This window comes from Silene latifolia, chromosome 1, assembly GCF_048544455.1.
Source record: "Silene latifolia isolate original U9 population chromosome 1, ASM4854445v1, whole genome shotgun sequence".
Lineage (NCBI taxonomy): Eukaryota > Viridiplantae > Streptophyta > Magnoliopsida > Caryophyllales > Caryophyllaceae > Silene > Silene latifolia.
In genome coordinates this window covers 114,053,720-114,067,089 of record NC_133526.1, presented here as the reverse complement: position 1 = coordinate 114,067,089, position 13,370 = coordinate 114,053,720, and the positions used below count along the sequence as shown (strand labels likewise).

The 13,370-nt window shown below is 37.5% G+C and overlaps 1 non-coding gene across 1 annotated transcript; it reads right to left on the bottom strand.

Annotated features, from left to right (window-relative positions):
- Positions 1–11,967: 11,967 nt before the first annotated feature.
- On the bottom strand, positions 11,968–12,074 carry LOC141618401 (small nucleolar RNA R71). Its single transcript, XR_012531382.1, has one exon. It is a non-coding gene; the product is annotated as a small nucleolar RNA R71 (small nucleolar RNA).
- Between the last annotated feature and the right edge of the window lie 1,296 nt (positions 12,075–13,370).

Sequence of the window (13,370 nt, the reverse complement as noted above, 5' to 3'; positions counted from 1 at the left end):
CACCGGCGTGGGATACACCCTATTATAAAAAGACACCAAAATCTCAAGTCTGCGCTGCCGGTTGGGTAGGCATTTGCTGCTGCCCACCGGCAGAGGATTACAAAGACTTAAATTCCAACTTTTAACACCCAGAATTGCCATGATGCTGCGGTTGGGTAGGCGGCTTGCCGCCCACCGGCAGAGGATCTCGAACGCGAGAATGCATCAAACACTCATCTAAAGTCTTCCAAATTCAACCATCTTTCATTTAATCATTTCATACTTCTCCAATATGATGAATACTCATAAAATTACCACTTTTAAGATGTAATTAACATATGGGGTTGTTCATTAATCATTAAAATGAAGTTTAATCATGTAATTATGAGAGGATTCCTTTAAGACAATCACATATTTCACCATATTAGAACAAGGCATGAAATTACTCATTAAACATATGAGAATCATCATACAAGTCATCTACTCAACACCAAATCACCACAAGGCATGAAAGACACCAAATTTAACATTCATATGAGTTTAATACTACATAATTCACACAATTTTAACATAAAAGTCGAGTAACCCATCACCGTTACCTTTTTGCACTTCAATCTTCTAAAGACTCGTCAATGATGTAGCTATCCTCCTCCGGGTTGTCCAAGTTCTCCCTAAACACAAAAATAAAGGTATTAAGTCAAGAATCCACATCCTTGTAAGATGAGAATTTGGAAATAGAGGAAAAGATGGTGACTTTCTTACTTAGAAAGAAGGGAAATGAGAAAAGGAAGAGAATGGCGCGAAAAGGAACTAGATTGGTGAAGAATTGAGTGAGATATGGTGATTTTAGGGTTAGTAAGGGAAGGTTCAACAATGGTGGGGTGGTTGTTGGGAAATTTCAGAAACTACAAGTGAGGGAGATGAAGTTGTGAGGGTTTAGGTGAGGTTTTGTGTAGAGAAAAGAGGGGAAAAAGGCCCATGAGTCAAGTTAAGCCCAATAACTCAAAATGAGTCGGTATCCACTAGAATTTTCGTCCCAAGTCTACTATAACTCGAGTCGGAGAATAATATTATTAAAATCTACACTATTATTACCGTTACACGGCTACGGCTATATTTTATGAAAATAAGCTTTAAATAATAATTATTTAATAAAAATTACTTAAAAGTTTATTTAAAAATATAAGGGAAGTGCGGGGTGTTACACCTTACCTTTCCCTTTGTTTGACACAACGAGAACATCCTGTTTCAAGCTCCCACTGAACTTCATGTCCTTCTCGGTCTGTACGAGAAGGGAGTGCAGTTCATGTGGGGTTTTCTTCAAATCATTCATATAGTAATTCGCTCTAAATTGCGAAAAACCATCGTGGAGTGAATGAAGCATGCGGTCGATAACAATGTTCTCGCTAATGTTACAATTAAAGGTCTCCAGCTTCTCGACATTCTCAATCATGCTGAGAATGTGTGGGCTAACAGGTTGGCCCTTCTGGAGTCTCGCATCAAAGAAGCGAGTGGTATGCTCATAGGTCACGATTCTCGGTGCTTTCGAGAATTCCTTAGTGAGCGTGGTGAAAATCTTGTTTGCACCATGAGCTATGAAGCGTTTCTGCAAATTGGGTTCCATTGCAAAAATGAGTACGTTTTTAATCGCACCCGCTTCCATACAGAAATCATTAAACTTGGTGATTTCAGCAGCTCTAGCCGTGGGACCTGGGTTTGCCGGGATGGGCTCTAATAGATATTTGAGCTTCCCGTCGCCAGCGGCGGCAAGCATTCCGTAATGCCGCCTCCCGGTCGCGAAGTTTGATCCATCATTCTTCAGTCGAGTAGACTGATTCATCTGATTCATGAAGATCCGAAGCCAGGACTCACGGTCCAATGTGGCACTTGGCATTGGGTTTTCAGTAGAACCAGCCATTTGTTATTAGCAGTTTAAAAGTTCGTGATCTACACTGAAAAAGAAAGAAAAACAAAAACGAAATAAGCAACTCATCGAGGTGATTTAAGTCTATTTAAAAAAATTCATTTTAACGTGTAGACTCTCGCACTTGCATAATTGATCTCCCTCAAGAATGATACAAGTGATCCCAAGACTCAATTTCTGTAAATTGATAAGCCAACTGTTTAGCTAATTCTTCCGGAAGAACTCTTGGTCGATAGATTTCCGTAAATCCTATCTATAGTCCACCATAGTCACAGGATCGTACGAGTGACCATAGTGTTGAGATAAAATAGGTCAATCGGTTCCAACTTACCCGACGTAGAAGGGGTCATATTATGCCTACCGACGAAGAAGGGACTCATTGGAGTTTGACCTATAAAGACCGTTCTCAATTTTCGTTTATACGAGGAAGATCCCATCAACTAAATTATAATTCATATTAAGTGAACGAATAACTAGCGTCTGCGTGAATGAATTAATTTGAGTGATGGCTTAAAAACGTGTGACATGAGAAAGTCAAAGAAAACTAACTCTTGACCTCTATATGTGTCAGTTTTCATGCAATAATTAGGTGGTTTGGTTTTTAGGCGGAATATGATGCATATTATCGTTACGAAAAATAAATAAAAGAATGCAATACGTAAATAAAAATTCCTAGTGTGGCCTATCCTAGTAAAATAAAACATAAAACAACTTTGGAATCCACCGTTGGACCCGACAAGCTTGTCTTGATGTTCCATCTTGATCCATGTAGCGGGAGTGAGCATCCGATCTTCATCTTTGGTCTTCTCAAAATTACAATTTAAAATTACAAATATAAACCTATTTACATTCTAATTAAAACTGTAATTACAAGTGAAAAAACCAAAACGGAGATACGAGATCTCAAAATACAACCAAGACCGTGTTCCATCATTACGGTAACACGTTCTACTAAGGCCACACTAAGTTACAATCGTTTGCAAAATAAAATAAATACGTAATAAAAGCATTCAAAAACATTCATAATTAACGATAAATAAAATGCATCAACTAAAAACAAATTCATTCGTGACATAATTCCGTAATTATGTGAAATTTATCCAAACCACCTTTTAATGATTAAAATTCATGTGATAAAACCGCTTCTATCAATTTAATTTTAATCTAATACAGTCCGTTACTTTAAATACACTTTAAAATAACTTAATGGTACGTGTGTGAACCGTTTCACAATCATAGCGAGTGTACAATATCCGTATAAAGTACAAAATAAGGCCAAAAGAAAATATAAAGCAAAAAGAATAAATTTTCAAAGCTGCCAAAACAAAATCCCTCGATCCAGGGACATAAGTGCTCGATCGAGGAACAAAAAAACTCGATCGATGAACGCAAGTCGATCGAGAGGATGGCCAATCAGAAGGTGCTCGATCGACTAAACAGGTGGCCGATCGAGTACTTTTATCAGCAAATCTGCTCGATCGAGTACGAGGACAACTCGATCGAGCAGAGGGGTTTAGAAAGGGGTCGATCGAGTACAGCAGGGACTCGATCGAACAAAAACAAGACAGAAAAAGCTCTCGATCGAGTAAAAACATGTTCGATCGAGGACAAAAATTTCTGGAAAATACAAAACCCTCGTGAAAACAATTTTGACGAAACAAAACAAACGCAATTTTTGATCAAAACTGCATCAAAACAATTTTACAATTTGACAAAACTTGACATATTGTTATAATCTCCGTATAAAACAACAATATGCATAAAACAAATTGAAAAACAAGATGAAATAACCGTGTAAAACATGTCACGGTTTCAAAAAAAAAATTTCAGCCGTGTATACATGGCACGGTTTTCGAGACAAAACAATCGTTTCAAAATCGTTTTCTATGAAAAATCACAATGAAAATTTACGTGGCCTCGCTCTGATACCACTTGAGGGGTAATATCCGTATAATACCCTTTAAATTTAGGACTATAACGTAAATTTAACATGTGAAATATGGTCATAAACGAAATACAACAATGAAACGATAAAGATAAAGAATTAACCTCGGGTCCTTTGATGCACGGCGTAAAGAACAGAAATCAACAGAGATTCCCTCCTAATTGTTGCACCCAAGATTTGTCCGAGAAATGCCCTTGTGCTAGAACGTGTTCTCCGATTGCCTTGCAATATTGGGAGAACTTGATGTGTGTTTTTTTTCTCGAGATGTGAGATCTCGGTTTCAGAGAAAACTTGATCTCCAAAACCCTAATTTCTTGTCCAAAATGAATTAGGTTTCAAAAGGAGAAGAAGCCTCTCCTTTTGATGACCTCGGTCCGCGGGTCACTAGAGGAGGGAGTGGGCTTTCCACTTTCTCCTCATTTAACTCGTGATCCGACTGATCCGACTCGTCTCGCTAAATGTATATGACGCGGTTTTTATTATAAATCGTCATCGGTTATCGGCTATTAAAACATCAACTAATAATACGGGTTAGTTGAAATATTAATACATGTCCGACAAAGACGATATTGTATAATTAAATTCAATATACATTAATCAAATATAAAACGCTTATATTTAATTTTACGAATTAACTGGTTAATTCGCCTTAGCCCATAATATTTAATCCGTATTAAATATAATATCTCAACATCACATTTTGACTAATTACTAGTCAAATAACTCGGACTAACTGGTTAGTCAAATTTGGCATCTACATGACTGTATTTTCATACCGTCACATCTCTCGAACGTATCCTATAGGTGTGACTTTTAGGGATCAGTTGATCACCGCCATCTGCATAACAATAACGTCAAACTTATCTAGCAAGCCAACCGTTATTGATAAACGTGGATCAACTGATAATAATACCAAAAGTATGCCCTTTGATCCTTTTAGAGGTTTATAAGTCCTTGCACTAACTGTTAAGGACACCAGCCCCAACAATATCTTCAAATTCTAGAGCTTGTACTCAGTTGAGTGGTCGAGTACTAGACCGAGTAAGTCTCACTCGACTGAGTGAGGGACCGAGTAAGTCTACAAATTTGTTAAAGCTCCTGATTCGTAGTTCACTCGATCGAGTGGAGCTTCACTCGACCGAGTGGAGCCGTCACTCGACCGAGTGAACCGAGCACTCGACCGAGTGTTGTGGGAATCGCTGAGTTTTCACGCGTAGGATTTTCTATTGATGGGCCTTGACGTATATATACCCTATTTTCTGATTTTTTCCATTTCCAAATCCTAATTCCTTCTCTATAAACCCCTTCTACCTCTCTCTACAAATCTCTCCCTCTCTAAATCCTAGATTTACAGCTACGGATGAAGAATTTGGAAGATTCATTCACATATTCTTGTTCCTTATCACTTGGTGAGTATTATACTACCGTTTTCCATTTAATTTGGATAATTTGTTTTAAGACTCAAACCCTAGAATTTGGGGGATTTGTGTGGGTGTTGTTAATTAGTGTTTTAATCAGTATTATGAGTAATTAATGGGTAATAATGAAGGGTTAATTAGTAGTATTAGTTGTTGTGGAATGTGTTGTGATTGTTATTATGGAATTATGTAGGATGAGACGATTTTATGATATGGATGCTTGGTGGTTTCAGATGTTTTATGAAGAATGCTAAAAGGTAAGTTAATTCTACTCGGTTTCAATAATGTGGTCATTTCATATGTTGTGGTTAATGTTGTAATTAGTGTCACTTAATTAGAGTAATGGCATTATAACATGTTTAGTGGTTAATAGTATCATTAAGGAGATAAGTATGTTGGTTGGATTGCATTATAACATGATATTGTTTAAGATAACTTGATGAGTCGGTAATTGGCATATTGTGTGGTATCTTGCATTATTGTATTTGTCATGTATATTGGAGAATATGACGGTTGTGATTATTTGGTGGTGTTACCTGGTTATTGAGGAGACGTATGATGGTTGGGAGACCGTCTTACGCTTAAGTCGCCTCTTGGAGCTTCCCACTCCAAGAGGGATGTGCACATTAATGGCTTGAGTCACGGAGGGACTCGTGTGTTTGAGACACGACGTCTAGTAGGGGATCCGGTTGGCTTCCGGACCCGGTACATCTGGGCGTGGCTCGGTACCAGTGTGGTTGTTGGTATGTCTGGGTGTGTCCTGGTACCGTGGTGGTGGTTGTTAGATAGCATTGCATTCATATTATAGTCATGTGGCATATTCACACACTCGTGTCGTGTCACACTTTATTTTTTGAAACTGACGTTTGTGTGTCTATATAATTGTCACCTATTCTTGGGGCGGCCTGTGTCGATCTATATAATATTTTTGATCATATGGGGGAACAGGTTGAGTACATCTTTGCTTGTTGACGTGATCGGGATTTGGGCCGCGCCTTGGACTCGGAGTCGAGTGGTGTAGAATAGATGACATAGTCATAGTCGAGTTATATTTCATTTATTAATATTTATGTAATCACTAACTTGTTATTTATTTAAAGAATTTTCCTAATTGTAATTCCGATTTCATTGCCTCGGGAAACTGAGACGGTTACATTTCCTAATTACCTTGGCCGGGTAAGAAGGGGGTGTTACAAAGTGGTATCAGAGCGACGATTTCAGAATCTAAACCAATGAACCAAAATGAGCATATGGGTGTCTAATAAAATGCACCCAACATAAGTACAATTGGAGGTCGGTTTTGGGTGAGTAGGATCCCTCATTTCAAAACTAGATTCTATTGTTTCGGTTGGTCAGTATGTGGGTGGTTATGAGTCGGGAAACGTGAAGTGAAATGTTGCATGATTATACTTGTATCATAGCTTTGTTGAACATCTTGCTTGATATGGAGGTTGTGTGGTAAATGATAAAATGTGATCGTTGAAATGACGGAACTGGAATGCCTAGTTGAGTGAGATATATGTGATGCGAGTAGAGGTTTGTTTCATTTGAAATACATTCATTGGTATGAGTGTTGCTGTTTGATTATGATGAGTTTTTAAGTCGCATAATTGATAGGATTCTTGCATAATATAATTGTTCATATGGTATGTGCTAACATGTAGAAATTGGATGAAAGTAATGATACGTATGACATGTTTTGAGAATTATTGTTACGTGTTGGTGTGTATGGGCAGTAGTTCTGTCTTTTAGCATTTAATTACCGCATATATGTTTGGCTTTTACTAATGCTATAGCTAGAGTGTGATTAGTAATAACTGTTAGTAAAATAGTCGCTTGTATAAGAGAAGTATTCCTTACTCGAAAATTGCAAACCATAGAGAGGCACCCAACCGAGTGCGAGCTAATACTCGACCGAGTACGAGGCACTTGACCGAGTGAACCCTACCACTCGAACGAGTGGATCAATTTCAAGAAACTTCAGAATTTATGGATGGGAGTCACTCGATCGAGTGGAAAGGGCACTCGACCATGTGGACTCAACACTCGACCGAGTGCCATTTTATGGGTTGCGAAATTCGCAAGATTTGTATTATTACCTTGTTTCTTGCATTTCTTCATCATTTCTCATAGTAAAAATAACAAAATCTCTTTAAATCTTTTTCTAAAACTCCATTGTGGATGAATGTTGCTTGGACTTAAGTTTTCTACTCCATTTTATCCTCTTAATTATTGCTAATTAAACAATGTAAATGATTTTCCCACCACTCTTAATTTGTTCCAATTTGATTTCGTTTAAATCCACGCGATTCCTCCAAATTTTGTCAATTAATTGCATGCTTTGTTTGATTCACGATATTAATCATCTTTTTAAATTATTTATGATGTCAAGTATAAAATTTTCATGTCAAATTTTTGCCCAATTTTTTTTTTATGAACTCGAAAATATATGTGCTTAAGTCAACAATTTGATTTGGTGTTTGATGCACGGTTGATTGTTTAACAAGGGCTAGAGTTTGGTTTTTATTGCTCTTGCCATATGTTTGAAAACTTTTCTTGAAAATTTTGTCCCGAAAATTTTGAAACTTTGAGGTTCATGCCTAAGTTTTGATTTTAGTGTTTAAAAACTTGGACCAATTATGCTCAAGAATCATGTTGTGGTCAAGTTTTGACTTTTCTTTGTTAGTAACAACATGTATTACTTTGAATCAAAATTTCATCTTGAGATGTGGCTCAAAATCTAATGGAATTTCATCTAAAAAGGAACGATTTTGATCTTTGCACTCAAAACATGATCCAGTTGTCTTTATTACATAATTCTTCTTGATGTTATATTGTGTTACATACAACTAGTAGTTTTACTCTACAAATCGCCTTATATTTTGACACCAATGTTAATTATAGCGACAAATCCGATTTTTATATACTCCGTTTATTTTTGTCTAATTATGTCATAAAGATTCAAATGTGGTTTTACGATGTTAGGCATGGTCTCAAAATTTGAATATTTTGTTTTAAGGTTTTCATGAATTAATTTTGTAATAATACTTCAATCTCTATTAGCAATGCTATGTATTGTCTTAAATTGAGAATTCCGCCTTAAAATCTTGCCCATATTTTTAGATTTTCCATGTGTGAAAACTTGGCTTGATTGTGCTATGAGACCGCCTTCTTTATTAGTAAAGCTATGCATTGTCTTTTAACAAAAATTTCGTCTTGAAAATTTGACTCAATTTTCCGAAATCCAGTATGACCATGACCAAATTTTGATTCCTTCTTTTATCTTAAACTTGGCTTGACGGTGTTTTACGGCAATAATCTTTATGAGTATCACTGTAATAACATGGTTTAAATCCAAATTTCCGTTTTACAAGTGGACCAAATTCTTTTGGGATTTCATGGGTACATCACTAAATTTTGATTTTTATGCTTGAAACATGGCTTAATTGTCTCATAGTGCCCCAACCTTTGTTTATGGTGATCTGTGTGGAAAATTATAGTGTTGATGCTCAAATTTTATTTCGTGCTTAATACTTGGTTTTATTATGCCGCAACCTTACAATTTTGTTAATAATGCTACGTATTATCTAGAATCGAGAACCTTACCTTAAAATTTAGCCCAAATGTTTTTTTATATACCGTAATGTATATGATTGAATTTCAATTTTACATTTGGGACATAGTTTCCTTGTTCCATAGTATTGCAATCTTTGTTAATGAGGTATTATTTTACCTATATATATGGGTCTCAATGTTTGTTAACCGTGTGAGTTGTATAATTTTGATGAGTAAAGGCGTGTAGACGCACGTAGTTATGAGTGAGAGGATATGAAATGAAAGTGAGTAGATGAGCTTCTGGGGAAAAATGGGCAATGCTAATAATGTGTGATGAGTGATGTTGTACCTGAGAGTTATGAATATGAAACATGTGTTTTATTGGGATTGGTGTAAGTTTGACCATTTGATGTGGATTTGAACCATGTAAGTAGGTAGGTATATGATTCATGTTAGGAAAATTAGGAGTTGAAGAGAGTGATTTTAGCTTGCGTACGGTATCTTGAATGGAGTAAAATGATTGTGTGAAGTAATTTGTGGATAATGAGTGATGTGTAACCTAGGATGAATAATTGTTAAGTGTTTGAACTTATGGATAGTGAACGGGCTTTGAATTGCATGTTGAGGGATATTGTTATTAAGCATGACTTGAAACTTTGGTTTATAGATAATTGAGATGTATAATGGTAGATTTAGTATTACCGGGTTTGGTTTTCACGATTGATGTGACCATTATTTGAGCATATTTAGTCCCCGAATTAGCCTTGTTCCCATGCTTTTTAGTGCATATTTAGGTCATTTATTGTCTTTAGTCCTTTGTTTTGCATATTCTTTGAAGTTTTGTTCCCTTGGTAGAAAAGGAGTGCAAACCTTGCATTTTCATGGAAAAATAGAGCTAAATTGATTGAATTCAAAGACCAAGCATCAAAGAGAAGACAAGACTAGAAGGCCTTTGTACATATTATAGTAGATGGGCAATGATGAGGAAAGATCCTTGCATCTCCGACAAGATCCCCGAGGATTGTTGGAAGAAGGAGGAAGAAAAGAAGAAAAGAAAGAAACTGACGAAGAATCCGAGCGGCTTGACCCTCGAGACGCTCGTCCAAGAAAGCTAGAATCTGAGCGTCCGGCCAAGCAATCCGCTCGTCCAGCAGCCAAGGAATCCGCTCGTCCCGCTGCCTTGGACGGTCGGATTGTGTTACAGCAACTTTTTGTTTTCTTCTTGTTCTATGAAGGATGCGCATATTTCGGAAAGACCGGCAAAAAGGAGACCGACATCTCTTTTGAGAGGAGCGATTCCTCAAGGACTTAATCGTCATTTAAGCCCTTAATAAACCCTAATTTATGTACCTAATCGTCACTATAAATACCCCATTATTCTAATTAGATAATCATGTTCTTCTTATCAATCTCTAGTGTAGTTTATATCATTCTAATCTCTTCCTAATCTTGTAATCAACTTTTAATCAAGTCTTAATGCAAAATCTCATTTCCTTAATCTCTCTTTTGTTCATCTTTTAATTTGGGTAATTGAAGATTATTTGGGTTATTATTGGGAGATTGACAACCTTCCAATCAATCATCAAGTACTTCTATTATTCTTTGCTTTATTATTGGAATCATTAGTAGGTATAATTCTCTTAATCCCTTTTTAATTATTGTTAATTATCTTCATTTATTCATCATGTCATGCTTTGTTAATGCGATTGACAACCTTGTTAACATGCTAAACTTGATAATGAGTGAGTAGTTTCCTTAACTAGGGTTAATGGATAATTAGGGGAAACCAACATGGGGGATTATTCATGCTTAAATTAATATGTTTTCATAGTTTATTTGCTTGCTCGTTGTGATTTCAACTCATACACATGTTATGTTTGATGAAATGCGAGCCTATGAATCCTTGTATTTTTTACCCATCACTTACCTTTTCAATGAGACTTGTAAGACATAAACCAACTCGAGTCTCATTAGACCATACACATGTTGTACAATCTAATCGATTCGGCTCCGGGACCCAAACCTTCCTAGGATTGTAAGATATAAACCAACTTGATCCATCACAACAATAATTGCTTGCTTATAATTTGAGAATATGTTTGTATGTCAATTCCCATGAATCCCCTATGACCCCATGACACCCTAGTGCCTTTAATCAATTGTTTACATCTTATCTTAATCATCTTGCTTATTTACTTTCATTGCTATTTAGTTTAGTGATCTTCTACTTCAACCCCAAATTGTGACACCCCTAGACACCGCTACTTGCAATTGAAAATCTTACTTTAATACCCGTCCCTTGGGATCCGACCTTTACTTGCCTCTTTACTAATAGTAGAGTTGTTTGTGAACCTATAAATATTGTTTTGGTCTAGGTGCTCCTAACGACAAGTAACCGAAAACTAAACCTCCAAGTGAGTGCGACCAAAAATGGCGCCGTTGCCGGGGACGGTGTTAACTTGATTTAGATTTTCTTAGATTGTTATTAGTTGTGTCTTTCTTTGCCTTGGGGAAGTAAAACTCCTCAAGGTTTGTTCTAATTATTTTCAAGTTGTTTGATATTTTGCATGTCTAGAAGATCACAAGGTAACTTGTTACCCTTTGATCACGAAATTGAAAGGACTTTGACAACCAATAAAAGACTTGCTAGAAGAACTTTGAGAGGTATTGGTGAGGTTGTAGATATTCAACCAAATACTATTGAGTTCATCATCCCTTTTGCAAGAGAAGGTGAGGAGAACCCAACACCAAATCCAACACAAAATCAACCCACAATGCCTAAATTTTCATCACATTCCTTACCAACCGAGGAGAACCTATCCCATGGTACTCCCACACCACAACACCTAACCGGAAACTTCATTGCCAAATCCGCATTAATCCAATTAGTCGAAAGAAGCCAATTTGGAGGGATGCCTAGTGAAGACCCTCATTCTCACATGGAGACTTTTTGTGACTATTGTGATGCGATTTCACAAACCGGTGTAACTCAAGACCAAATTCGATGGGTCTTATTCCCTTTTTCTCTAATTGGCACCGCAAAACAATGGTTGAAAGGCCTTGATAAGGCTACTCTTGGAATTGACTCTTGGAAGAAATTGGCTCTAGCTTTCTACAAAAAATTCTACCCACCGGAAAAGACTAACATGCTAAGAGCTCAAATTACGGGTTTTAAGCAAAGAGATGAAGAATCTTTGTATGAAGCTTGGTAGCGATTTAAGGGAATTTGTCGCTCATGTCCTCATCATGGACTTAGCGAGTGGTTCTTGGTTCAACAATTTTGGAATGGTCTTTATGAAGACTCAAGAAACATTCTCAACATGGGATCAAATGGTATGTTCACCGAAGTTGACGATAATCAAACTTGAAACAAGATTGAGGAAATGGGGGTCCATAATTCACAATATAGTAGACCTCGCAAGGCTACTGTTTGGGCTAAAAATAGCACAATAAGGAAGGCCCACTTAATAAAATAAAAGCTATGGAAGGAGTGATAAGGAGGAAGGAAGCCCGCGGTTGGAGAAAGGGGAAACGGGCTCAAGGGAGATCAGGAGCCCATCATAGAAGGCGTCCGGATTAAGGAAAGAGGAGTTAGGGAGAAGATAGGGAGAAGTTAGGGAGATCAGGGAGAATTGGGAAAGGCGGCCAAGTATGGAAAGAGTTCTTATGGAAATTATATTCCCTTTCCATATTCAAAGTAGGACATATCTAGGGTTCTTACCCTATAAATAGCCAAGGAAGTAAATCAAGAAGGACATTCAACACATCCGCATTCACGCATTCACATTCAAGAACACATCAACATCACGGCATATTATTATACTCACATATACAATCACCCAAGATCTTGCAGGCATGACGCCTAGGGCCAGCAGGATTAGCTTTGTGCCACAATTGTAATCATCCTCCTATTCAAATAGTGCAATACTTGGCAGGGTACCGTCCCTTCCGCGGTTGTTCCCACATTGGGTTTTCCGCGTCACCAAACCTTGCGTGTCAATTTACATTGCGTAATTTATTTCTTTACTCAAGTATCAACAAACGAGCAATCATACAATCAACCCACGAGTAAGACTACATTGACCCTAATTAATCGACTTGGGTAAAAATACCTAAACAGTTTGGCGCCTACCGTGGGGCATTGTGGTCGTCAATCGTTGATATTCTGGATACACAATGGATAAGCAAGCATCTGAAGCCGTGTCAGGGAGCAGGCAACCATCGCCACCGCCATCAACTACTCAAAACCCGATAACAACAGTAGCTACACAGGCTCCCGGACACACCCCAAAAATCATACCGACAACAAAAACCTCTTTACCTCCTAGGACTCCTGCTGTCGCGGCCCAAGCCAGATCAGATAAAGGAACAGCAAGTTCAGGCCTCCCTCCGCCATCTAGTCCCACACAAATCTTACTCACTGACGTAGAAAATCTTCAGAAAGCTATGGAAAACATGAGAGAAGACCAGAGGAAAGTGAAACTGAAGCAAGAAGGAGGGACAGAGAGCTCTGGGCACAGATAGACATCCTGAAACAGCAGTCTGTCAC